Below are 27,672 nucleotides of genomic sequence, written 5' to 3'. Positions count from 1 at the left end.
ATGAGTATGGGAGAGAGGGGGGGGGGAGAGGAGAGAGAGAGAGAGTGAGTGAGGTAGTTCTTTGTAGCCAGCGAAGGGCTTGGACTGGAAGAGAGGAGCGGCAGACGTATAGCAAAATGAGTAAAGTATTTGTATATTGCAGGCACTGGTCACAAACGTCCTTGCAGCTTGAGTTAGGAGTCACGTGTCAGACATCGAAAGAAGTAACTTGCCGAGAGGGAAAACCGTGTTTTCGTCGTTAAATATTGTGATCGGAAATGTTTAGATTATAGTATGCTAGTGTGTACCCGTACACCTAAACCAACTATATAGTACGGGCAGGGCAAGTTAGCAGACTCAGAGCTGATCCCAAGCCCGGCTAAACAGTGGGTGCTGGAATCAGGTATAGGGCATCCGTCCCTAATACATCCATCCAAAATTATGAAACAGTTTATCAAGATTGAGGCAGCTGGAAGAGGCTCATGTGAAATAGCTATATACCTCGACTAGGGATTCAGCTGACGAGAGGACAAGTACCCTTATTATAAAACATAATGGCAATTTAAGTAAGGGTTGAGGCAGCAAACTCATACCCTATGAACTACCGACATGAAGCTTGGGCAACCGAGCTTTAATTTGCACACCTACATAGGAACAGGTGGTGGGAAAGGTCAGCCAAATCTGGAATACTTCTTAAACTTGAAGTTCGTTCCCAGTATACTATCTGTATTATATGTTGAACACATTAAAAATAAGTGTGGAAACTGCGATTTATATAGTGGGACGGATTAAAAAGTTAGCTTGTTTAGTCTAGATATTGAGTCTGCTGGATTTAGCATATAAATAACAGTCCTTCCATGGGTAGAACAAAGAATCATTGTTACTTTATTTATTTCGGCATTGTTGCCACAATTTGAACCATATTTGCATCATATGTCAAAGATCTAAGTTTTATTCGAAAACAATTGTCAGTAAGCCAAGTTTTACAGATTTTGGTCCCCTTGTTATGAGTCAAAATATCAAATACTGTGGCACCAACTTTTACCACGGATCAACTTTTACGTTTTGGCAGCCGTTCTTGCAAGTGAAGTCATGCATACTTCAGTGGTCCCTGGTACAGGTCAAGTTGTACGCACTTCGGAAGATATCACTGTATGCCAAATTATACTACAGGGTGCCCATAAAGTCCCAGTACTGTTCTAGGCAATAAATGCTTGTAATGGTATTGGGACTTTATGGACATCCTGTATTTCGTAATTTGTTGTCGAAGATCCATTTTAAGTTTATATATATATATATATATATAATATATATAATATATATATTATATATATATATATATGGTGACAGGAATTTTGATTACCGGAATTTTGATTCCGGTAATTTCATTCCCGGAATTTTGATTCCCGGTAATTTGATTCCTGGTATTGTTGATTCCCGGTGATTTGACTCCCGACTGACCATACTTAAAGAGTGTTTAAACCAAAGTAAACATGACAATAGTCTATTTACTAACAATTACTTCTAAGATTTTACCTATTCCAACGGGGGCTTGTTATGGATCGAATCTTACACGCAACTGCAGTGTCTGCTATTGAGGAAATCTGATCTTTTTCCTGCAGCCGGTTTCGTAGATCGGATTTGAACAAATTCCGTCGGACGCTGTCGGACGCGGCCCTCGGACTTATACTAGGTAGCCAGGTAAATGACTGTCATTTGCCAGAGAAATGAGGAAGGCTAATGTAAACGCAGATGGGAGATGTGGCTTCTGATTATAGATGTCTGCGAATTTACGACGCCCCGTAAAGAGTGGGAGGGAGCGTCATTGGCTTGGCCAGCATGCTTATTTTCCACCATACACCTTTGCGCTGCCTCATCATCCACGGCTGTGGATGCCTACGAACGGTAGCTCTCTTCTTTGGCGAGGTTGGAGGAGGGAGGAAAAAGTGGAGAGAGAGAGAGGAGAGAGAGAGAAGATAGAGAGAGAGGAGAGAAGGAGAGGAGAGAGAGAGAGAGAGAGAAGGATGAGTTGGAAAGAGAACAATCTGATAACAAACGCATGAGCCAGTGAAAAGCGGAGGAGGGAGGAAAAAGTGGAGAGAGAGAGAGAGAGAAAGAGAGAGGATGAGTAGAAAAAAAATAGAAAATAAGGAGTATTTATGACTGAAAAGAGAACAAACTGATAACAAATCCATGGGCTAATGATAAGCGAACGATTAAGATGAGTTCGAGAGAAGAATAATGAAAAGTTGAGGAAAAAGAAGAAAGAGGAAACGTAGAGAGAGTGTGTAAGGAATAAATAAAAGAGGAGAGAAAGGAAGAGAGATTAAGGATGGGCCACTGAACATTCATATATATCCCAGATTTGTGAATCGACATAATGATAATGAGCTCCTCAATAAATTTTTTCTCCGTCTTAAATATTAATTAAAAGGAATTCATGTTCTGAGCGCCTGTGTACATATTTCGATCAGGAGACATTATTTGCCTACGTCTGAAAACTATGAAATTTAACCGATCAAAATTCTTTTGTCATTTATTCACGCGAGTTTAGCGCTGTGAATCTCTCTTCTCCTCTCTCTCTCTCTCTCTCTCTCTCTCCTCTCTCTCCTATCTCTATGTGTGTGTATATCCATATATACCTATATAATTATATAGATATATATATATATATATATATATATATATGCATATGCACATATATAGTATGCATGCTATATGTTTATTCATATATTATTTTTATATTCTTTATAAATAAGCTCTCTCTCTCTCTCTACCTCTCGCCTCTTCTTCCCTCTCTCTCTTCTCTTCTCTCTCGCTCCTCTGTATATATAAGACTAGATATATAATATATATATAGATATACTAATATATTTAGTAAATTTATATATATATATATATAATCTATATAAATATATATGGTATATGTATATATATTCTTTATAAATATACATCACAATTATATATACATATATATTTATATGAATGTATACACATTATATATGTATGCATGCATATATTTATTTATATATGATGCTTTATACTCTTGTAAATAGGGTCTCTCTCTCTCTCTCTCTCTCTCTCTCTCTCTCTCTCTCTCTCTCTCTCTCTGGGGGGCGGGGGGGGGCGGGTGGAACGTTATTTAAAATGCTGAAGAAAGAAAAGTGCGCCGAGAACCTGCCAAACATACGCAGAATGTCAATTCGAGAAATAAAATGGAAATCTTTTTAATTTTTGGTTCCTCTTCGACACGGGAGATAATTCGACGACCAATGCAAATGTTGTTATTGATCGCAGGTACCTATAAATATATCACCATCACGTCTAAGAATGATAAATTAGGAAGTGCTAATGGTGATCAAGGGGAGGGAGGGCACCTTCCGGTCAAAGGTCATGCTAGGCGAATGGATAAGACGGACCCGCGGATGTTCCAGCCGCCTCGCACGCCAAAAAGAATAGTATTTGTGGAGGTGGAGGAGGAGGAGGAGGTGAAGAACAGGAGAGAGAGAGAGAGAGAGAGAGAGAGGGAGAAAGAGAGAAGGTAGTACAAATAAATGCCGGAGGGGTAAAGGGAGAGAAGCGGAAAGTGCGAAAGGATAATAGGAAAAGCGAGATTCAGCAGAAGTTACACAGAAGCTAGAAGAGCCTGGGAAGAAAGGGGATGGAAAAGAGCAGAAGAGGGAAGAAAGTGAGGAAGAGTAGACAAAACATAGATAAATGAAAACTGGAGGGAGAAGAAGAAGAGGATGAAGACACAGAAAGAGAGGAGGACAAGTAAAAGATGGGGAAGGAGATACGATGCAAAATCGGGTGAAAAATTAAAATAATATGGATAACGTTGGGGTAGAGGGAAACGAAAGGGATAGAGGTGAAGACAGATTGAAGGAGAAAAGGAGGTGGATGAGGATGCGAAGTAGAGAAAGGCAATTCTGATGAAAGACAGAAGACAAAAAAAAAAAAAAAAAAAAAATAACCGGATAGAAGAGTGGAGGCGATAAATCTGATGACCGAATAGGAGAGAAAGGATGACTATACAACAAGATCCAAAACAGATTGAAAGTGAAAAGGAGGAGAGATAAAAGAAAGAGGAAGAAAAGAAGAGAAGGGAGAACTCTGGGTACGTGAATTTAAAGAGAGAGAGAGAGAGAGAGAGAGAGAGAGAGAGAGAGAGAGAGAGAGAGAGAGGGCTTAATCAAAGGTCATGCCTTCAAGAATAATGGTATAAATTTCGTAAGACCGATTAGCGTGTATCTACAAGCCCTCCACCCTGTACTTATACTTCCCACGGCTGTAATTTCAATTAATTACCGAAGAAAATGGGTGTCAATAGACGACACGCTGGATTACCTAATTAATTATGCTTTATTGATGTCGTTATGTTTTGGCGGGGCGAAAAGCACATTCCGGAGGGTCGTCTTGAACGAACGGACGAAGAATTCACTTATTATTCTGAGAGGCAAGATTTCATGCGAGGCTTTTCGATCGGGAAATTAAGAATCCCCGCGTCGAGCATAAATTAAAAGGAAGAATTGGCCGCTAAATCTTGGAGGAAAAGTTTACGAAATGCAATTTTAGCTTCTATGAATGCAGATGGCCATGGGATGGGTAACCCGATGCCCTTTACTAGCCCACAGCCGAATTAAACGAAGACTGAAGATAAGGAAAAAGAGTGGACTTAACAACGAAGGACGATAAGAATGGGAAATATCTGGGTAATTAGATAAAAAAAAACCTACTGTTTCATACTACGGGTGTACATAAAGTCCCAGTACCATTACAAGTATTTATTGCTCAGAATGGTACTGGGACTTTATGGACACCCTGTATAACTATGAGAGTAAAAATTATAGTAAGTCGTTTCATATGCGAAGAGCTTTAACGGGTTATTGGTAACACCACTTACAACAAAACAGTATGATAATGCATTTTAACTTAAAGTAGTCTTGCCGGTGTCATTGATGCGAATAACATAAAATAAATGCTAATATACATATACCTTTAAATGCTGTTTTTTCTTCACATGTACCCTAATACTATTCTCCTTGCATTTTAATACATTCTTTTCTATGAGTTAATTTTTGAATTTTTTCTTTTTGATAAGTGGTATCTCTTCTTTCTGTATTTCCCTTTGGGGGGCTTGTTCCATATGAATAGGTTATCTTCTGAATAATATATAATTAATATTAATAATGTATGTGAATATGTTTATCTTATCTGCAGCTTCATGCTGTATCACTTCCTCAGCGGCGTGGTTGGTATGGTATTAGCGTCCCACCTCTGTGGTCGCGGGTTCGATTCTCGGCCATTCCATTGAGGAGTGAGAGATGTGTATTTCTGGTGATAGCAGTTCACTCTTGACGTGGTTCGGAAGTCACGTAAAGTCGTTGGTCCCGTTGCTGAATAACCACTGGTTCCATGCAACTTAAAAGCACCATACAAACAAACAAACACTTCCTTCTTATCTGGTCCTGTTTTTTCCAGCATTTTTGTTCTGTATACATACTCGCCTGCTGTTATTTGCAAGCTTGCTCAGCAAGTTAGTGGTCTTTAAGGATTGTCGGAATAATGATAATATGTATTATATATATATATTTTTTTTTTGTATGTAGCAACGTTTCCTTACGGATATTTAGCTCCAAGTTTACACTTACTGTCGTCTAGTCTGGGACCAGCCTCATTTCACCACTGGCCCCTTGTACTATATACAAATGCACAAAGAATAAAGCCATCCTAGAACGAGCGATCGGGTTCTACGTGATGTCCTAAAGATACACCGTCCCCATTTTCTCTTATATTATAATAATACGAGTTATTTGACTTCATTCCTCTTGAGATGATTTGATGATTACAGTCAAAATGTCTATATAATTGAAGGCTCGGAACTAGAATCACAGTAAATAAACTTCTCAAATGAGGTATTGAAATGAGGAGTCATTGTCAGCCCCGTGATGAGAAGGAAATAAAAAAAACATCAAGTAATATTTTAAAGCATATTAATGTAAATGGTTTATTACAAAACAGAATTTATTCGTCGGTCTCTGAAGTGTTACACTGAATAAGATGCATTGTGTTGTTCCGTAATGTAATGCATTAACAGTTCCAACTACGTATGATTAAATCATTTCTGTGCCTGCATTTAGTAAACGGTCATTTCAGTTAAGGTTATATAAACCAATTGAATTTCAGTTTAGACTACTATACTTGCATAGCCCTACCAACCCCTGGAAAGGGTATACTATTACCTGAAATGCAGAACTATGAATATTGCGTCATAACTTCTAAAAGCCTAAAACCGAGAACCGTTACGTCATCACAAGATAGAAGGAAAGCTGGATTTAAGAGAGAGAGAGAGAAAAAAAACGAAGCTCTCTTCTTTAACGGATCCTCGACGCATCACGAGGGATCCATAAATTGAACGAATGATGCTAATCCTCTCGATCCTAACTCATTGGGGATCGATTAGATCGAATATCTGAGAAAAGAAGGCATAGAGTCGGAATCTGTCTGTGATTCGGGCTGATAACGTCCCACGCTTCTTTTCCATTATTTTTTTTTATTTTATTTTCATTTTTTTCCAGGCTAGGGCTAAATGAAGGCATGTTGTTGGCCATCCTGTTGTCTTTACAATTTAAAAAGAGATATGGAGTCGACAGATATACAAGGGTATCTCTTGGTGTGTAAAACCGCATGGTAGATACAGACAGTACATACGTATATAATATTAATCATAATAATAATCATAATAATAATGTTAATTAATTAGAAATTATGCTGCCTGTGGTAACAACTTTTTGTACACGCACACACACCCCCACACACCCACCCATATATATATATGTGTGTATGTACATGCATACATATTTCACCTCTGTTCTTTCTATGAGAGGGGGTGGCTTAAGAGGTTATTAGCCCTCTAGCCTTCAGTCTGGCAGTAACCCACCACAGTCGGGACCACCAGGTATTTATTTCACTGCGCAGGTCCACAGCATTGCAATAGATTTTTGAGGGCACTGACATAAAGTGTTTTTCCTAATATGTTACTTATATTTACATAACGCCATGAGGGAAAGAAACATTCAAAAGACCAAGGGGTCTAGAATTATCCTGGAGGGAGAGGGGAAAGAATCGGATGCACCCTAAGACATACTCCTGAAGGCGGAGGGTAGGGTGGGGGAAGGGGGAGGAGACGACGGCTGGGGAAAGAAAGATAGAAGAAGAAAGAGATACTTCTGGAGTAGTGGGCAGGACGATGGGACGAGTGGCGTCTGGGGAGGAAAAGAAGATAAGAGGAAGATACATCCCCCGCAGAAGGAGGAGGAGAGGAGGAGGGGAAGCGTGGGGGTGGGGAATAAGAAAACAGGAGAAAGAGACAAGTGGAGGAGAAGGAAGAGGGGAGAGGTGGGGTGGGAGGGAGGGGAAAGAGAAAAAGAAAGGAGTACGGCTCGTAAATAACTTGTCTACTGAGGCAGAAAGCTGGGTGCCGTGGAATGGGTCTCATGAGAGCCGTACCATCGTCACTACTACTACTGCCTCGCCGCACCTTTAACCAGGTTCACTTTTATTTTCTTATATTTATTCTCTCCCGTCTCGTACGTTCTTTATCTTTCGCAGATACTCGGCAAGTGCATCTAGCCTTCTTCGTAAGCCAGACTTCATCATTGGTTAATATTCATAATGTAATTTGTTATAGGCTTCTTAAAATATAACATAGCTCTTTGATAACTCACATTGTGTTAGATTGTCTTATCAATATCTCCGCTAATTTTATTGCCCAACTAATCAGGTAATTGATTTATGCCTCTGTTTTCCTCTCGCGTCAATTCGAGTTCTGGAGTTAGTATAATTATTCTCCAACACTGGTTTCTCAACTTGTCGTGGACAGGACTTAGTATATTATTTGATCATGAACTGAAAGTCGTACATGATTCTATAATTTATACAAAATCCAGTACGAGAATTCCTATCAAAGTAAATCAGTAGACATTCATTTATTCATATGTTGCCTTTTTCATAATTTGGCACTCTAAAGTCTAATTTAAAAAAAATTTTAATTGGGTTATGTTCCGCAACCTGTAACGAGTCGAGAATCAATTCTAGAATTGAAGTCGAGTTTATCAGATTCCAAACTTTACTTGAATTGAAACCTGAATTTTTACCTCATCTTAAAATTGATGAATGCTTGAATATTTTGTTTCAATTAAGTTGAAATACAGGTAATATTTATCTGAACAGTGGATATAGGCGTACATATATCTGTGTGTATACTGTTATATAGATATATGCAGAACTGCTTGAATATACGAGGAAGCAATATCAGTGTGAACTTGTATACATACACACATATGTATGTATATATGTATGTATGTATGTATGCAATATATTGTTATTATATAAATATAATATATATATATTTATATATATATATATACGTGTATATACTATATATATGACACATGATACACACACACACACACACACATATATATATATATATATATATATATATATATATATATATATATGTGTGTGTGTGTGTGTGTGTGTGTGTGTGTATGAAATTTTGTCGCTCAAATTCATAGATATTGTCAAAAATATCATTTGGTATCGAAGTTATTATACCTTAGGAATAACTTACATGCTTCTAGCATGTACTATTGTTCTTTATTTACTTCCATTTGTCTATTACTCTTGTTTGCTGTTTTTCTCATTTCCATTTGAAAATATCGTTTTAAATATTGATATACTTTTTTTTTCTTCATCACAATGTACGTATGTAATTTTATGTACGTATGTGTTAGTCGGCATATATGTGTGTGCATATTAGTAAGTTGTGCGTATACGAATTTCATCGCTACGTGATAGCTTTATTCGTGCCTGCTGCCTCTCAACGCCTCGTTCCGCAGACACGAATAAGAAAAATCCTTGATGAAGTAATCATCCGTTGCAAGAACTTGCAGGACCGAGACGCAGGTCCCTAAATCACTCGGGATCACTAGTTTGATGACGTAAAAGGAGCACTAAAACGATCGTTATCACACGTTTGGGATGAAAAACTTGGCGGGCCGACGCATTAAGATCGGTATTTACTGATGATGGGTACATGCGTGTGTATGTGTGTATGTGTGTATGGTCGTCCTGGGGAAATTCGTATTTTGGGTGTATGTGCAGCGTGTCAAGGTTTATTGTCATTATTATTATAGTTCTGGCCATGCAGCAAGTTTTAGTTCCTGGTAAAATATATGAGTGATTCTCTCTCTCTCTCTCTCTCTCTCTCTCTCTCTCTCTCTCTCTCTCTAGTGACAGGTCAGAAAATTTATAGATTATATTTTTATGTCCTTCCACGTTTGTTAATTACTCTTTATTTTATTATTATTATTTTTTGTTCGATAAGTTATATATATATATACTATATTATTTAATTATTATAATATATATATTAATATTTGTATTTGTGAATTGTTGTATACATTGACGTGTGTGTTGTTTTGGTTTACTAGTTTGCGTGTGCGTTTACCAGTAAGCCTTTTCCTGTATTATTCTGCGGCTCCAAAAGGAAAATCGTCAATAGTCTCCACAACTCCTGTTTTAGTGGAATATAATTATAAGGAAATGGACAATTAAACTCCCAGGCTAACACCCTTTTCCACTGTAACAAATCTACTTGGTCTGTAATAACTACTCTTACTGTATGGACTATATTTACCATGATAGTTTTCCTGGACATAACAAATGTATTTTCACAAGAGTAACGGGGTAAATTTCAGTGTACATGCAGAAGTAATTAATTAGAACAGTCAACCATATGTCACTAACGGCCAGGTAGGTGGTCTCATCATCTAAAGGCATAATCTTAACTATCATTATTATATTTTGGAACCCCTTCCTATAATACTCCATCTGGTCTCTTTTGCGTAACTTTCTTTTAGATTATATCCACACATCTGCATCTTAATTCTGGAACAGCTTCCTGAATAATTTGCGTACTGTGTATACAGTCTTTTTTACGGGTATCTATTTTTTCCATTAACTTGCAGGCAGCCAAGCCTACTGTTGTGAAGTCCAAATCAATGTGCACTTTGAGGAGGCTCTTTAAATACTACGGTGTCATTGTTTTGATGGTCGCAGCAAATATTCTAAAGGGAACAATGAAAAACGGGACAATTTCTACGTATACCTCAACGTTTTGATTAAAGGGACCAATCCAGATGTCTTCTCATTCCCCCAAAACCGTGCCACACTACCTTGTTCAAGGCAAGGGTCCAAGTCAACGTATAATAAGGCCTGATTAACGTAAACCCGCCAGCAGCAACCAGCCACTGCAACGGCAAGCTAGGCTCTGGCTATATACAAAAGCCTTATTTGTTAAAAAGAACAGCTGCTAGTCTAGCCCCCCGCAGTTGCACTGACCAAACAAGTTTGCTTCTCAAAGGACATTTAGTGCCCCGATATACGACGGTAAATCGTCATGATTGTTGCAGATTTTTGTAAGATAAGGAAACCAACCGTGCTCGAGAGTTTTTGGCAATATACAGTGCAGTCCTCCTTAATCAGCCAGACCCAAAATCAAAGTGACCTAAGGTAACCCTTTAAGAAGAGCGTTTCTTTTATTCTGATTTTTGTCAGTATAATTCCATTTCTTTTAGAATTTTTCGCCGTGAGAGGTAGGATCTTCATGCTGTTCACGTTAAGCATAGCAAAAAGTAACCTTTCTTATAGTAGAGCAAAATTATTGTTCCGTAGAAAATAAGAGGAGGATGGGGATAAGAAGGAAGGATAGAAGAGGAGACTAAAAGAGGAGAAAGGTGGAGGAGCAGGAATATTAAGGAATACGAAAGGAAGAAACAGAAAAAGCAGGTGGTGAATGTTATTAGAAACAAAAGCAGATATAGATATATATATATATATATATATATATATATATATATATATATATATATATATATATAAAGAAAAAGAAAGAACGATAGAAATTTGCCATAATGGCACGACAGTAGCGTAGATTATTGCAAAGGAGCTAGCTATAGTGCAAATCAGGAACGACCTCGCACGGAGCCTTGATATCTCTGGAACAGCCAAGAGAATCTCTATCCCGGCCGGATTAAGCTGCCATTCGCTCCTCTGATCGCTATCGGTGGTCTTCGCTATGCTCGCATTACTCTAACATAATGGTTGGATTGACTTATCAACTTTATGACCCGTCCAGGAACTGGTAGGTAGCTTGGGTGGCATGTTTGTGTGTGTGTGCCTCGACTTCGTCAAGTATGTTATAAGATTGTGCTCCGCTTGCAATGGATGGCTGATCTCTTTTTGTCTCATTCCCTTTAATAGACAGTTTTATATTACATATATAATATCATATAAGCAAACAGTACCCCAAGGGATGATCTCATAGCCACCTGTCCTCTTGCATGTAGCTTGCATTCGGGTGCTCTGAACGGTTCTTCTTTAGTGCAGGGATGTCAGATGGCAGCTTTTCACTGATATATTTCATTATTTGTGATATCAGTTGATTTATCCTCTGGGACATTAGCAAAGAGGATGGGCACGTCTATAGTCATGCAATGGAACCTTGTGCAAAATTTTCCCCCAAAATATCCCCGAAATTCTGGGAATATTGCAAGCTAAAATCAAGGAACGCTTGGTGTAATTGGCTGATTCAATCTCTTTACAGGGTGTTACGCGAGAGTGGGTGTATGATTTATAATAGATAAAAAAAAATATCCGTCATTATGGACCCTAAAACTTCCATACGCTTATCCAGGTCTACAAGTTATTTTCTGGAGATGTGTTCCACCACGTTTTGCTTTAATAGTTTCAGTTATCTTGGTAGCCTATGCTTTTAGCAAAGTTCTTTACTGACTTACCGGCATGTCTAACTACAATGTTATTCAGAAAATACGAATTGCCTGCACTAAAGAAGCACAAATGACACTATTTGCAAGTAGATAGGTCGCGATTAGAACACTATTTTCGTAGGTACTGCGTGCTCTGTTTTATATATATTGGAGTAATTCGTCAAGTTGCTGTAGAATATCAGACATTCCAGTCGAAAGGGAATTGATATATACTTGATAAACATCGACAGTTAAAAAGAATATATCTTTCAAGGGGGCTAGCAACCCTATTCCAGAATATCAGTTTTCAGACGCTTTCAACAGTACCTCGGTGTCTGGTTGAAAAAAAGTTAAGAAGAATTTTGCCAAAGATTCTTCTTCTTCTTCGTCTTTTCTTTTTTTTTTTTTTTTTTTTTTTTTTTTTTTTTTTTTTGAATGGGGAAGTAGGAGGAGGAGAGCGTAGTTTGGCCACCGACGCCACCCCCGTGCTCAGTTTCGATTTCTGACTGAATAGGAAACATTGAAGGGTCCATCCGATTTAATTAGTTGACATTCCTGGAAGATTCCAGTCTGAGTAACGATGGAAATTCTTCGTAGGCTGCTGCGCTTGATTTTATAGCTGATGACGTCAGTGGAAACAGAAAAGGTAAAGTCACAAGGTCATGATGGTAAAAATACAAGAAAATCCTCTCTCTCTCTCTCTCTCTCTCTCTCTCTCTCTCTCTCTCTCTCTCTCTCTCTCTCTCTCTCAAATTAATAGGCCTTTCGGTATCCCAGCTATCCAGAAGATTTTCATGGCTGCTGTTCATTTTCAGCAACCCCTATTAGCCAGATTTATAACTTCCAAGAAGCCTTGTCTAAAATTTTAGTCCCTCCCAACTCATTTGTGAGATGTATGACAGCTATTCATACGTTACAAGTTTACTATTAATTAAAGAGAGTCATATTTTCTATATTGAGTAGAAGACTCCACGAGTCTGTTCAATGTTTACAGTCAGCCACTCAAGTTTTTGCCTCCTGAACAAGAGCGGAGGATATTTATTCTTTGAGTTATTTTGCAGCTGGAACCGTTCGTTGACCTATGTCGACCGAGCTGATTTTAATTCCTGTATACCTGCGGTAAAGTGTACTCACCGAAGTGCTATGAGTCAGTTTCCTGAAATATCCTTTAATCCTCAGTTGGAGTAAGCATGGAACTATATACGTGATGGTTAGTAGACTATGGTGGGCCGCAGCCATGGTGGTGAATGGCATAGGACTGACTAGCCGGAAAGTCATTTTAGGGCCACCTTATCTATGAAAAATCTGTCTCTATCTATCTGTATGTTGACCTTAATTAGCTATAATTCATTTGGTTGCCTATAGTTTTTTTTATTTCCATATTGATTTGGTCGTTATTTTGTCATAATTATACTCGATCTGTTTCCTTGTTTATATATATATATATATATATATATATATATATATATTATAATATAATATATATATATATATATATATATAATATATATATATATATAATATATATATATATGAACCGGGTATATTGTATGTATACCTTTTCAGGACGTTAACGGCATCTTTGTATACACACACACACACAAATTATATATATATATACATATATATATATATATATACATATATATATATATATATACATATATATATATATATATATATATATATATATATATATATATATATATATCACGAATACCACAAGAAAATGATTTTTTTTCCTACGGTGCGTGAAACCTGTGAAAGGGCTTGGTACTTATCTTCTGCCTGTCATTTTCCTGTGGCATTCGCTTATATAATTTATATAATGAAGTCACGTGTTGTGTGCGCGGGCGCACGCGCATGTGGACTTAAAGAGAGTGAGAGTAATGGCACCATTTCTATGCATGCCAGGTACAGCTCTTCACTTTGCTTTCAGACCTCTTACAGATCTGTTTTATAACAAAACTTGTTCCCCCAAACCCTCTCCCTTGTCTAATCGCACCCAATCCTTTTTATATCTGTATATTATTTAACGGCATGACCCTTTAATTCTGAGTTTCCTCTTATACATATGCATTTAAAAAGGGAACGATATATATTGTAACCTTGAGATAGTAGAGAAAACATTAGCTGATATTATTCAGAAGATGAAACCTATTCATATGGAACAAGCACACAAGGGCCGTTGACTTGCAATTCAAGCTTGCAAAGTTTTGCATTGCAGATATCATTACATACACAGTTGTCGTATTCCCGTGCACATAAACTAAACAGATTGTTCATTAGGTGTTTTTATTAGTCCTGAAAAAAATATATATATAGATAACGCGAGTTAAAGTATGATACGAAATACTTTAAAGTAAAGATGACGTGATATCGCAAATATTTTGATGATAAAATTAAACGGAATGCTTATATGCTCCAATTTTGAAGGAGCATATATATATATATATATAATATATATATATATATATATATATATATATATATATATATATATATACATGCATAAACTAGGCGATTAAATCAGTGATGGTGGTGTAGAGATAAAAGAAAGAACAGATAGGTAACTAGGTAGAGGAAACCCAACGGTTAGAATATTGATGTAGAGATATAAACAAAATGACAACAAAAAGATAGATAGATCTATAGATAAGCCCTAATGTTGAAAAGTAGAGATACGGGCTAAAGAAATTACAACCGGATAGATATAAATAGATAAGAAGAATGATGAAGAGTAAAAAATAAAATATTTATAAGTAAAATAGGATATACATCAACTTAAAAGTAAAAATAAACAGTAACCAAAACATCTCTGATAAGACGACCAAGGAGAGCAAGAGAAGAAGAAGAAGAAAAAGAAGAAGGAGAGGAGGAGGAAAGCTGGCAGAAAAAAAATGAGAAAATGAAAAGAAGAAAATAAAGAAGGGAAATATGAATCGGCTCTGTAATCTGAAGGTCCCTGACATCTTGAGGCCCCGTGTTTGGTGCTAAGTAATTTCCTGCCGACATTCTCGCTGGGTCCGTCTTGGGTTCTTGCCCTTTCGTGCACATGTATGTACTTACGTGCGACTGTTGCCGTGCGTGCACCCACTTCGTCAGGAGGATACTCAGGAGCATGCCTTTTGTTTTTCCTTGGGGGCTTCGTTGCATTATCTCCTGTGTTTTGTTGTGCTTCGAGTCTACGTGACGTTCTCTCTCTCTCTCTCTCTCTCCCTTCTTGTCCGTCTTCGTGTAAGTGTAAGTAATTCCTCTGCTGTATGTTTGCTTCGTCAGGAGACTGTCTCGTCTCACTTTGTCTGAAAGTATAAGTTCGCTTGTTTGTGTACTCCCACTTCGTCATCGGATAGGAGTAGCGCGTTTGTTTGTTTTGTAATTTTGATAATATCCTCTCTCTCTCTCCTCTCTCTCTCTCTCTCTCTCTCTCTCTCTCATGTATGCGCGTATGTTCATTAGCGCGCCGGGTGAACTTTTTTTCTTTTTATGTGATTTTATTACTCTCTCTCTCTCTCTCTCTCTCTCTCTCTCTCTCTCTCTCTCTCTCTATAGTCGTCACATTAACAGAGTGAACATTTTCTGTATCTGCTTACCTGTAAAGAAAGAATAGGACACCAAAGGATGACGTTTGTTTGTGTCATATGCAATTATCGAGTACGTACGCGATTACTGTATGTTTCTACGGGAGCTCTGTCATGATAAGTTCGGTCTGCACAACTGCAGTATTGTTGTTTTCGCTAGAGAGAAAAAAGTATATTAAAAAGACCCACATAAAAAAAAAACGCTTCACAAATGCGCTTACAATTTCGTGTTTACCAGCGCACAATGCCATCTCACGTTCACATGTGGAACCTTGTTAGCATTCAACGACATCCTTCGTCTCGGGAAAGGCTATAAAAATGTCTGGATATTCAAAAAGATGTTTTACGCCATCTTCCAGTAACCGGGGCCCATTTATAAGCATCTATTGCTTATTCTCCGCAATAAAGAAATAGCGCTTATACGAACCACTTGCGTGCCTGTATGCATGCAAATATGCGCACGATGTAACGGTCAACATTCAGCTTCATAGGAAAAGTTTTGTTTCGTGTGTATGCTAGTAAAACTATCGGCTGGCCATTTATATCTTTCCATATTGATGTCACAAGTAATCTGTCTAATATCCTCAGATCTGTTTTTAATGCTAAAGTAGTTATCCCTGCATAACAGGTCATTCAAGAAAACTGGGTACTGTAAACAAACTGACGAACCTATACCTTCTTGTTAACCGAATGGAGCCGGTAGGAAGGCTTTCTAATATAAGCCCAGAGTGATTCTCTCTCTCTCTCTCTCTCTCTCTCTCTCTCTCTCTCTCTCTCTCATACACACACAGTATATCTTATTCCTCACCTTGCTATCTGTACTAGAAAACTTTTTTTTTTTTACCATTCCATAGGACTTTACATCTACATCCGTTTATCTGTATCCTATTGTAGGTGTGAAAATCGCGCAAAATTATGCGCTACTGAGTTCCCTGAACTTAATGAGATTCAAACTACTCCCTCCAGACTCAAAAGATCAGGCGCACTTGTAAGTACTTCGTAAGTGCCAGTAGTGAATCACGGAACCTTTATGCCAGTGGCTCTTGGAAGTCGTTAGTGTTTACCGATTCAGTCACTGACCAGTCCTTATGTTACTTAATGCATGATTCTTTAATATCCTCATATTGTGTTTTTTTTCTTTGAATGATCCGATCATCTAGTGATATCTCAAATTAATAATGGTAAATATGGTCACTAGCAATAGTGAGACCCAATTGTTTCTTGCACTGAGGGAAAATTCTGTTTTAGGGTGACATTGAACACAGGTTCACAGGAAGGTGTATTAAGAAAATTGAGATGAATTTGGATATAAATAAGTGACTTTCCTAATAGTAATCTAATAAAACTCTTCTTTGAAAAAGTAGGACAGACTCCATCCACTCCAGGGTTAGCATGAACAGAGGTGAGAATCGCCCTTCCTTTAATGCAAGATATTTGTGAAGTAAAGTAATGTGAAGTATTGTAATATTTTAATTGATGCAGTTTCCTCAGGCTCTTGCATCTCACCCCCCCCAATTCTCTCTCCCGAATTTATCGTCACTTTTTCTTATCTCCTTCATCCTACCTCCACCCCTCCACCCACCGCGTTTGCAGTCCTGAGGATAATAAAGGCGGCTTGGGTGCATAGGAATAACAGTAATATATGATAGCATAATTAGGACGCAAAAGAAAAATAGTTAGAATTTGGAAAACGAGGAGACGAAAAAGAGTAAGATAATTGAGAATAACTTGTTATCTCCCTGTATTCTTCGAGGGAGAGTCAAGCACAAATTCCGAACCTGCCATTATTTTACAGTAACACTGTTATTACATATTTTCAATGGAATTGTTATTAGGGCCATTAACTTTGGGTTTTTGTTGCGCGAAAATCGTAATTAATTTTGGGGACTGAGTTAAAGATAAAGATTCTCTCTCTCTCTCTCTCTCTCTCTCTCTCTCTCTCTCTCTACCACAGCGAGCTTTTCTTCCTATAAGACTCAGGTCGTATTTATGGATTTGAAGGCAAATTAGTAGGTTGCTGTTTTTATATACTTTAAGTAGCTTCAAGACTTTCATTTTATTTCACGAAGAGCATTGTTGTTCATTTTTAATGTACAATAATTAATTTAGGGCATTAAAATTCATGGCGTTTTTAAAGTAGAGTTCGATGTTAAAGCTAACAAAGAAAATTACAAGTTAAGTATGGAAACGTAAATCACCCTCATCGTGGCAAATTCAGTAATGTTAAGATTAATTACATTACGTAATAGAAGTTGGCATAAACTTTTTGTTCCAGCGTGATGCATTATATGTATAAAAAAATATCTATCACCTCCATTAAAATTTTAGCCTTGCTAAAGTTAAGATTCCGAACCAGGAAAGGGATGTCGAACTAGAAATGCAGACGATTGCAAGAACGTTGATGACTTATATTTATCACTTGAAGAGAAATTTCTACGCAGAGACAAATAGCCACAGTCTAGGAGACGATAATATGTTGTGAAGGTCTGACACTTAAAAAACCCCTTTTGAAGAAAATAATATAAAAATTTGATTAGTAGTAGTTCCAAAACCAGAATGTCGTCACTGGCGTGTATTGGTCCTATCCATCATTTTACAGAATTGTTTAATCGTAGTCTACAATATTCATCTCTGAGCGAGTTTTAAACAAAAACAAAATGTTGTTAGATGCTTTGATTGATGGCTAATTAATCAGTACTAACTGTCATAAATGACCACATGTTAATCACCATATACATACATATCTTGCGCTCGGGTGTAATGTATTGCTGAGAACGACTATTCAAACAAACAAACAAAAGTACCAAGTGACAGGAAGAAAAAAATGCCCTGTAATGTTTCTGGGAAGCAACTGTGTTATCAGAGCGTAAAATCGACAGGTCGCAGTCCTCCATAGGTGGCCAATAGATGGCTCTTGTAGCAATTAATTTGCTGACATTAAGATCTGGTACTGCAAGGTAAAACCACCGGGTCATTCGTCGATCATTAATTATCATGGAACTGGTTTTTCCATTGATGTCGAATGCTTGTATAGAGAAGGTGTCGAGTGAGATCACTTAGCGAGTTTAAACCAATAGACTATTATAATGATAAAGGTTCGTTACTGTCGATGTATCGTTTTTGTTCTCTGGCCAGCGAGGGCATAGTTAGGGGGGGGGGGGCGTGGCAAGACTGATAAAAGGCCTAGAGGTGGGAACAAGATGTGAAAAAATGCATAAAATAAAACTTTATTACTATTTATATATGACTGGATTTTTCTTGTATGAATCTCACAATGTTGGACATTAATCGCCAAGGAAGAAAAATTGACCACTAGAATCTAATCGTAAGAAGGAAAACAGAAGTAGAAATACCAAGTTGCTCAGTTAGTGTGATTGAGAGAACAAAAAAGGAACAAAGAGAAGTAGTGGTTAATAAGAATAACAAAGGGGTGGCTCTGGAAGAAAAAATGAATTTTTTTCCAGTACATTTACTTCAATTTTCTTCTCATTTTCCAGCACTGATGGGTAGTTCGAGCTAGGGCCACTTCGGAACACAGGAGTGATTTGCCAAGAAGACGTAAACTAAAAAGATACAAAAAAAGTAAGTGAGAACATTCCATCTTGTTAATTAAAGTCTAAGAACCAGTTCGATGATATCATCACTTCTAGTAGCGGACAGAATCTTGCAACTGGAAGCACAAGGTTTTTCTCAGTACATTTACTTGATTTTGGTTTCCCTTTTCTGAAGGATTATAATGTGAATCTGATACACAAACAAACACACATACACTATACATATATAATGTGTAATATATTATATATATATATATATATATATATATATATATATGTGTGTGTGTAATATATATATATATATATATATATATATATATATATATATATATATATATATATATATATATATATTTTATTTTTGTTTCCTGTCTCCTAGTTCTATTTCTCACAAATAGGCTTTCTTGCTTGCCAATGTAAGTAGCCTTCATGTCTAATTTTTATAAGGATGATAATAATAATGATGCTGACGATGATTATATCTAAATTTCCTGTAATTTATATAATAATTCGTCCGTCGCTCAAATGAAACAGAGATAAACTGATGAAGCTTGTCTACATCGGACATTCTGAAATGCGTCTTTCACAATGCTTTCTTTATCCTCCGAGGGTAGAATGGCGTTATGCATTCTAAATATATATATATATATATATATATATATATATATATATATATATATATATATATATATATTGTGGCGGTACTTACTCTTCGCACACAGCTCTAAGGTAACGTGCGCCGACTTGGAGGCTGTACTTTGGGGGATTAGCTAAAAAGGGTTGTAAATAGGATGAGAAATTAAATTGATACGTCCATTACATTTACGTTTATTCTTCGTTAGGGTACTTATAAAAGTTTCCACCTTCTGGGCTCTTGGACTGATAAAACTTAATTCTTTGAAAGGCACTTGTTGCAATTTCGAGTCTATAGGCACGAGGGAATTTTACTGAGTATTGATTGTCACTTAACACTGTCTTTTGATTGATTCGCGCACCACACTTCTGCACTTTCCCTCACTTCTGTTTCTTCTGTGTTTTACTGCAGCGCCATTGCAGTTCTCTTGTCTTCTCTGTTTCACGGCCATGCCACTGCAGTTCTTCCCTCGGCTCCCCTCTTCTGCTCCTTTTCTGCTCTCCTGTCGTTTTCTTCTCTGGCTTTCTCTCTCTCTGTCTCGCCTTTTTATTAGGATGATATCTTCTTAGCACCGCCTTTGGATTTTGGGATTTTGACTTGGGTGTGGCGTCTTCTGAAAGACTTCTTGTGTCTGAATGGCTACGAACTTGTATACAAACCGCCTTCCTGTCATATCTTCTACAATGATTCGTAGGCTGTGAATTTGTATACGCCTCCTACTTGATGTCTTGGCTTTTGGGGGTGTATCCCTTGGACAATCTTGTAGGTCATTTGCTGAAACACATTCCTGGGGTATCCCACTGATCTGGCTCTGCTTCTTGATTCGTCGAAGTCCATAGGTCTATCTTGGAAGGGTGGAGCTCTTAAGAATTTGGCACTTCCCTCTTTCTAACAACGGGTCATAGAATTCCTTTTTAACGTATGCCAGATGGCTCTCTCTGACCTGTTCACGAAGGGAACGCCGATTAGTCATAGGCGCTAATGAGTTGAGGTCCGATTCCTCGAAGATGCCTGGGAGATATGGCCATTAATCTCCTGTTGGTCACTAATCGCTGGTACGGACAGAGGTTTTTTGGGGGAGATGAAAACCACATGGCTTTAGGTCTAAAAGCCTTAATCGTTTGGGATCGGGTAACGCGATAGCCCGCTCTCTAAGAAAAATCATTATCTTATTCCCTTTCCTCTTTTCTTCCTTATTAACCGTGCCTTCTTTCTTTAAGTTCCTTATAAGTCATTGCCTTTTGTAATAACAACACTGTGCCACACTATTACAGTCTCGGCAGGAGGGGTGGGTTCGAATCCCACCACTGCCACCAATTAAACTGTGGCAGTACTTACTCTTCGCACACAGCTCTAAGGTAACGTGCGCCGACTTGGAGGCTATGCTTTGGGGGATTAGCTAAAAAGGGTTGTAATTAGGATGAGAAATTAAATTGATACGTCCATTACATTTACGTTTATTCTTCGTTAGGGTACTTATAAAAGTTTCCACCTTCTGGGCTCTTGGACTGATAAAACTTAATTCTTTGAAAGGCACTTGTTGCAATTTCGAGTCTATAGGCACGAGGGAATTTTACTGAGTATTGATTGTCACTTAACACTGTCTTTTGATTGATTCGCGCACCACACTTCTGCACTTTCCCTCACTTCTGTTTCTTCTTTGTTTTACTGCAGCGCCATTGCAGTTCTCTTGTCTTCTCTGTTTCACGGCCATGCCACTGCAGTTCTTCCCTCGGCTCCCCTCTTCTGCTCCTTTTCTGCTCTCCTGTCGTTTTCTTCTCTGGCTTTCTCTCTCTCTGTCTCGCCTTTTTATTAGGATGATATCTTCTTAGCACCGCCTTTGGATTTTGGGATTTTGACTTGGGTGTGGCATCTTCTGAAGACTTCTTGTGTCTGGAATGGCTACGAACTTGTATACAAACCGCCTTCCTGTCATATCTTCTACATACCACTAATCGCTGGTATGGACAGAGGTTTTTTGGGGAGATGAAAACCACATGGCTTTAGGTCTAAAAGCCTTAATCGTTTGGGATCGGTAACGCGATAGCCCGCTCTCTAAGAAAAATCATTATCTTATTCCCTTTCCTCTTTTCTTCCTTATTAACCGTGCCTTCTTTCTTTAAGTTCCTTATAAGTCATTGCCTTTTGTAATAACAAACACTGTGCCACACTATTACATATATATATATAATATATATATATATATATATATATATATATATATTAGAGAAATGAGTGAAGGAGAGCAAAAAAATATTCTTCCAATTTTGCTTACACCTTACATCTGCAACGGGTGCGAGTCATCATTGCACCGTAACACAGTACCATTAACCCTGGTACTTGTGACGCTTGCTATGTAATCAATCATTTCCACCATTAGAAAGTAAAAAAAAAGAAAATAACTGGACATAGGTGAAACAACAAATCTGAGTGCTTTGATGATTCGATAAAGAAGAGTTAACTCCATTTAAAAACATTAGGTAGCCATAATAAAACTATTTTAATAAGTTGTCACTTTTTTATGGTAGATAAAGGATGATGAGGATCCCGAAGTCTTAAGGTATAAGAAGGAACTCTCTGCTTGCCTTTGCATCAGATCGGATTGCCTTATGACTTCCATTCGTCAGTCAAGGTATGACCCCGCCCCTTTCTCATTTCATCGAGCTAGGACGCCGAACAGACGCCTGGCCCGGTATTACATCTGCAAATGCTGATAAGGGACAACGAACGCCTTGTTTTTGCCAGCCCATATGATAGCCGGCTGAGGCCGTAATGTGGTGCCCCTTGATCCGATAGATTGAGCCTGTTATGAGCAGTGTGACCTCGAAAGCTAATTACTACCCGGAGCTGTAAACATGCCATAGGATTCTCTACGGACGCTGGGTTTCAAGTTGTCAGCGAACCCGTAAGTGCTCCGGAGCTTTATAAACAACGTGAGACCTCTTTGCGAAGAACTGGCATCATTAGATCAACCAAGTGAGAGAGAGAGAGAGAGAGAGAGAGAGAGCGCTTGCTACATGAGGGTATTCATGCCTTCAATCCTCCAGTCATTCTCTGCCACATTCGGGTACCTGCATCATCCTGGGCAAATAGATGGTTCATATTCATGTGGGTATGCAGCATATTATTCTCATCACACTGAGTGATGAGCTGTGAATGGTAAGATATGTGAAAGGCCACGGACTCCAATGAAAATGTTTCTGCATGATTCGTATTATCATTATGGCGTTGCGTTCAGTGTAGCTGCCAAATTTTACTCCTTTTCAAGATTCTTACTTTACACACACACACACACACACACACACACACACACACACACAGATGGGCAACCGAAATTCGTCAAATGTTTTTGTCAATATTCGTTCTTACTGTTTTCACCTTGAATCGTATCAATATTCAGTGTGCATTGTTTTCAGTATTTGGTAAATGTGAGTGATAAATTGAAAAATTCACCGATAATATCTAAGAAATATTGAAATATATATATATATATATATATATATATATATATATATATATATGTGCTTTTTCGGTTTCCTTGCATATACATGTATATATATATATATTATATATATATATATATATAATATATATATATATATATATAATGTGTTATAATGTGACTTTCCCGTCCTGGCATATACATGTGTATATACACACACACACACACACACACACACATATATATATATATATATATATAATATATATATATATATATATATATATTATGAAATACATGTATAATGGGATTTTCCCTTCCCATTATATACATGTATGTAAAGTACCTGCTCTTCAGTCGGAAATTATATACTGTCCATGATAGAATTAATTCTGAAGTCACCTGGAAGTAACTCTGAACCCCGTTCCGTTTCGAACCAGTTTGAGATGTGATGATCTCTCTTCCCTTTTTACGCTTTCAGCTAACTTTAGAAAATCAAAACACGTCTGCTGGGCTATTTAATGTTCTGATTAGCCAAGTTAATTAACGTTATCTTGGTCATTAACTGAATTGGCGGCAGTTAATGAATGCCGTGCTCCGAGATTTTTGTTCTGAGTAAAGTTAAGCAACACTGAATCCGGCCAGTTGTTGGCTGAATAAATCCCAGTTAATAACAGACGCAGTTATTATTACAAGCCAAGCTGCAGCCCCGGTAGGAAAAGGTGAATGCTGCAAGGCCTATGGGCCCATTAGGTAAAGCAGCCCGAGACCGATAGGAAATCGAGGAAGGATAAATCATGAAAGAAATAAAAATGAAAGGCAAGTAGTATATACAACGGCAAATGAGGTTGACAATAAAGCTGAGACTTAATGTCAAAATCTGCTAAACAAAACAGCATTTGCACCAAGTTCGTTCTTTTGAAGTTTCGACGATTCGGTTCCAGGACAAGGAAGATTGATCATTCCACAATTTGGCCACAAAAGAATTACGACCGTATCGTTGGGAAGAACTGAAAGCCCACCCCCTCCCCCCCGCCCCTCCCCCAGATAAATCTTATGCAGCATGCACAGTGAATTAACTGTACGACAGTGCCAGAGGCTAACATCGAAATAAAGGATGAGAAATTTCATGGAACTCAAGTTTTTGTCCAACACTTTAAGATGCTAGTCAGCTGCTGAAGACCAGGCATGGGTACAATATTAAAAAGATGGAAGAATAAAAGATTGAAAACATTCCTTTACGATAGACTTTGTCTCCGTATACCGGCTTTGTATGCAAATGAAGGAGAGATAGACCGGATACTTTCCTCAAAAATTAACTTCAACTGAATTGCATTTTATTAAAGAATGTGAAAAGATCCTGATGGTGAGATTCAATGTATTAGACCTGCTAACAAACATACTTTGATGTTTGTTATAATTTTTTTCCTTTGTACCCTTAATTTAGAACCACAGGCATATATACCCACGAGAGTACCATGACCTGCTTGGGCAAAAAACTTGTTTTCAAGGACAGACCAAATTTCCTTTGCTGGGGGCATGAGCAATAGGTTAGCAATGCCACCCCTTGCGTCAGTGCTTGGGAACGCGCAACAGACACTATGAGTTTGGTGTAAGCGGCCAAGAATGCCAATGAGGACCGTGACGTAAAGTAACTGATAACATCATCAAGCTTGAAGAGCGAATTTGATATAATTCAAGGACACTGAATTACAATATCTCAGAGCTGAGAATTTCAGTTTTATGTGATGGAAGCACAACATTAATATTTTTTAGTTTGTCTCGAAATATTTTAAGAAGGAACGTCAGATTTCAAAATGAACAAGGTCTGCGCAGTTATGCGTTTCTATCTCTTTTATTTTCATTATGGTGCACATTAATGCTTGCATATTTTCCAAGCCCCGATGAGCCCGCTCTGCGCAAGAGCAGAGGAAATAAAGAGAGAAATTCACCGTCTAGTTCATGTCTCCGGATATCACCTTCATGAGCAAACGTGTCTTTAAATGTGGGTAAATTGTCGGAAAGAATATTACCTGTGTAAATATACCTGCATAATCTCGGTCTTTCCTTTCCAGTTGATGTCGTACAGCTCTGTGGTTAAGAAGATGAGACACCTCAGCGTGTACGGGAGCAAAAAACAACGTCACACAAAAAAAAATAAGAAGAAGAATGATTAATCTGAGTGGAAGGGCGGAACAGGATTCAGTGGTTAATGGCTTCTGGAGGATTTCACGACCACTTTCCAGACTTGATGAGGCCTTCTGGAAAATCAGTCTGGTCGCGATTTGCCAGCAGGCGAAAGGGGCGAGTTGAGGGATTTTTCCTAAGAGGAGTGGTTCCTCTATCTATATACATCACCAGTTCTGGGCCCTTATGATTGTACTCTCTAGAAATCTCAGGTACTAACTTGATAACATAGTGCACTCTGGAAATCACTTTATTGTTGTCGGATAGGAGAGTACAGCCTGGAAATCGCATTACTATAGTAGATTCACATCAACCGTGCATTTGATGTCTAGGCCAGTCCTTTACGACGCTCCTGATTGGCTGTCGATAAGCTGGAAACTCTTAATCTCTCTCCAGAGTTCACATAGGCAGGATGTATGTTCCACCTCTCCTGAAAGACTTATCCCTCGGGAGAGGTGGAACATAGATCCTACTCATGTGAACTCTCGAGAGAGACTAAGAATTTCCAGCCCTGCGATTGGCTTATCAACAGCCAATCAGGTGCGTCGTAAGGGACTGGGCTAGACATCAATTGCAGGGTTGATGTGAATCTACTATAACACCAGGTAGGAATTTTGTCTCTGGAAAAGTCATAGTACTTGCGTTGGGGGGGGGAAGGTGCGTCCTTGAAATCACAGTACTGGGGTCAAAGAGGAGTGGGTGCGCTCCCTGGCAATCACATCACTGGGGTTGAATAGGAATGTGATCGCTGGAAATCACAGCATATGAGCTGGAATTTGGAAAGCGTTTCCTGAATCACAGTACTGTGGTTGGCTAGGAAGGTGCTTATTGCCAGCATGAGGCCAGTCATTAGGTTCCTCTGGTGCAGATAGTGGATAAAACTTGTCATCAAATATCATCAGATATGCCACGAGGAGAATTTGTGACTACTGAATATCCTATATGAGTGTTAACATCTCAAACAACTTATATTCATTCTATGTGCAAAGCAGCGTATTCAATATCAACGAATTTGATCTCTCTCTCTCTCTCTCTCTCTCTCTCTCTCTCTCTCTCTCTCTCTCTCTCTCTCTCTATTCATTCTATGTACAAAGCAGCATGTTCTATATCAACGAAACTTGATTTGCTTCGCTCTCTCTCTTCTCTTCTCCTTCTTCTTCGTGAAGTAGCCATCTTGCTTTGGTGAGACATACCCCGCGTGAAGTCACAATTACAATCAACCAGATATCACAAGTTTAACATTACGGACTTAGAATTTTGTTTGAGGAAATATCTAGAAGTGTTCGTGAAACTATCGGTGATAAGATTAGTGTGAAAATAGTAGGATAAAGCGTCTTCTAAGTTAGTTTATCAAGTGTAATACTATAAATCAGAACAAGATGGCAGTAAGTTCCAACTGCGGGAAAGGTGGCGTAATTTGGCGTGTCTAGCAGATTCGCAATACGATGAGGTAGCAGGAAGGGAACTGGCATTTCTCATCTATGAAATCAGCAACAGTCCTAACAAAAGATACAAAAGCATTCATAGATATATTAGAGGATATAATCCTTCAAACTGGAACAAATCTAATGAAAACATCTTGAAAATAATTGAAGAAGTTCAAATAAAATCCAAGTGGTCAAGAGACTCATAAAGAAAATATACATAAACCAACATATTCGACAAAGAAAATGAATAAGGTGAATCTTGTGAATATACTAATTGATGCATTAGGAAAAAGAATGCCAAAAGCATTGCAACTGTGTAAGGTTTGGTTATAGCATAGTCAATCCACAAAAACCTAATCAGAAATGTGCTGCATGCACATTCCGACCCATCCACAGTGTGCTGAGGTAATACAAGATTTGAGAAAAGATACAAGAATTTTTGTTCAACATGTCTATCATGGATAGACAATGTTATTAAATCAAGATTGAATGTACAAATAGTTGAGGATGAAGAAGAAGAAGGAGGAGAAGAAGAAGAAAAAGAAGAAGAGGAAAACGGAAGAGAAGTAAACAAAAATGAAATAGACAGAAAAAAATAAGGAAAACAAAGAACAAGATAAAAGTATGGATGCAGAGATACTCATTGATACTACATATGAGGCAATAAAGCAGCATACCTACGAAGAAATAAATTACGATATGACAACAGAAAAGCAAAATCCCCGAAGAGGCTCTACCCAGATCTATACAATGACGGGAAAGAGGAAAAAATAGACAAGAAGACAAAAATCTGCAACCTTTTGAAAAGAGGGAATTGCAGATTTGGAGAAAGATGTTACTACAAACATCCTAAGATATGTCAAAACTATGAAATATATGGTAAATGTGTAACTTAGATGGATATGGGATGATTGCAGAGATCGCATCCAAAAATATGTAAAAACATAAAAGAAGGAAAAGGATGTAAGTTCGACAAAAAATGCAAATATATGCACCCTGTAGCCATGAATCATAATCAAATAAATAACCAACCA

General features: G+C 37.9%; 1 long non-coding RNA gene across 1 annotated transcript in view; it reads left to right on the top strand.

Annotated features, from left to right (window-relative positions):
- Positions 1-19,153, top strand: part of LOC135202007 (uncharacterized) — a 482,892-nt gene extending 463,739 nt beyond the window's left edge. Inside the window, exon 7 of the long non-coding RNA XR_010311637.1 lies at positions 18,892-19,153. This is a non-coding gene — a long non-coding RNA (uncharacterized LOC135202007). The remainder of the gene's footprint in view (positions 1-18,891) is intronic.
- The last annotated feature ends 8,519 nt before the right edge of the window (positions 19,154-27,672 follow it).

The sequence above is a fragment of the Macrobrachium nipponense genome, chromosome 30 (genome assembly GCF_015104395.2).
Source record: "Macrobrachium nipponense isolate FS-2020 chromosome 30, ASM1510439v2, whole genome shotgun sequence".
Lineage (NCBI taxonomy): Eukaryota > Metazoa > Arthropoda > Malacostraca > Decapoda > Palaemonidae > Macrobrachium > Macrobrachium nipponense.
Note: the sequence above shows the minus strand (reverse complement) of the source record. Positions and strands in the feature narration are given on the sequence as shown.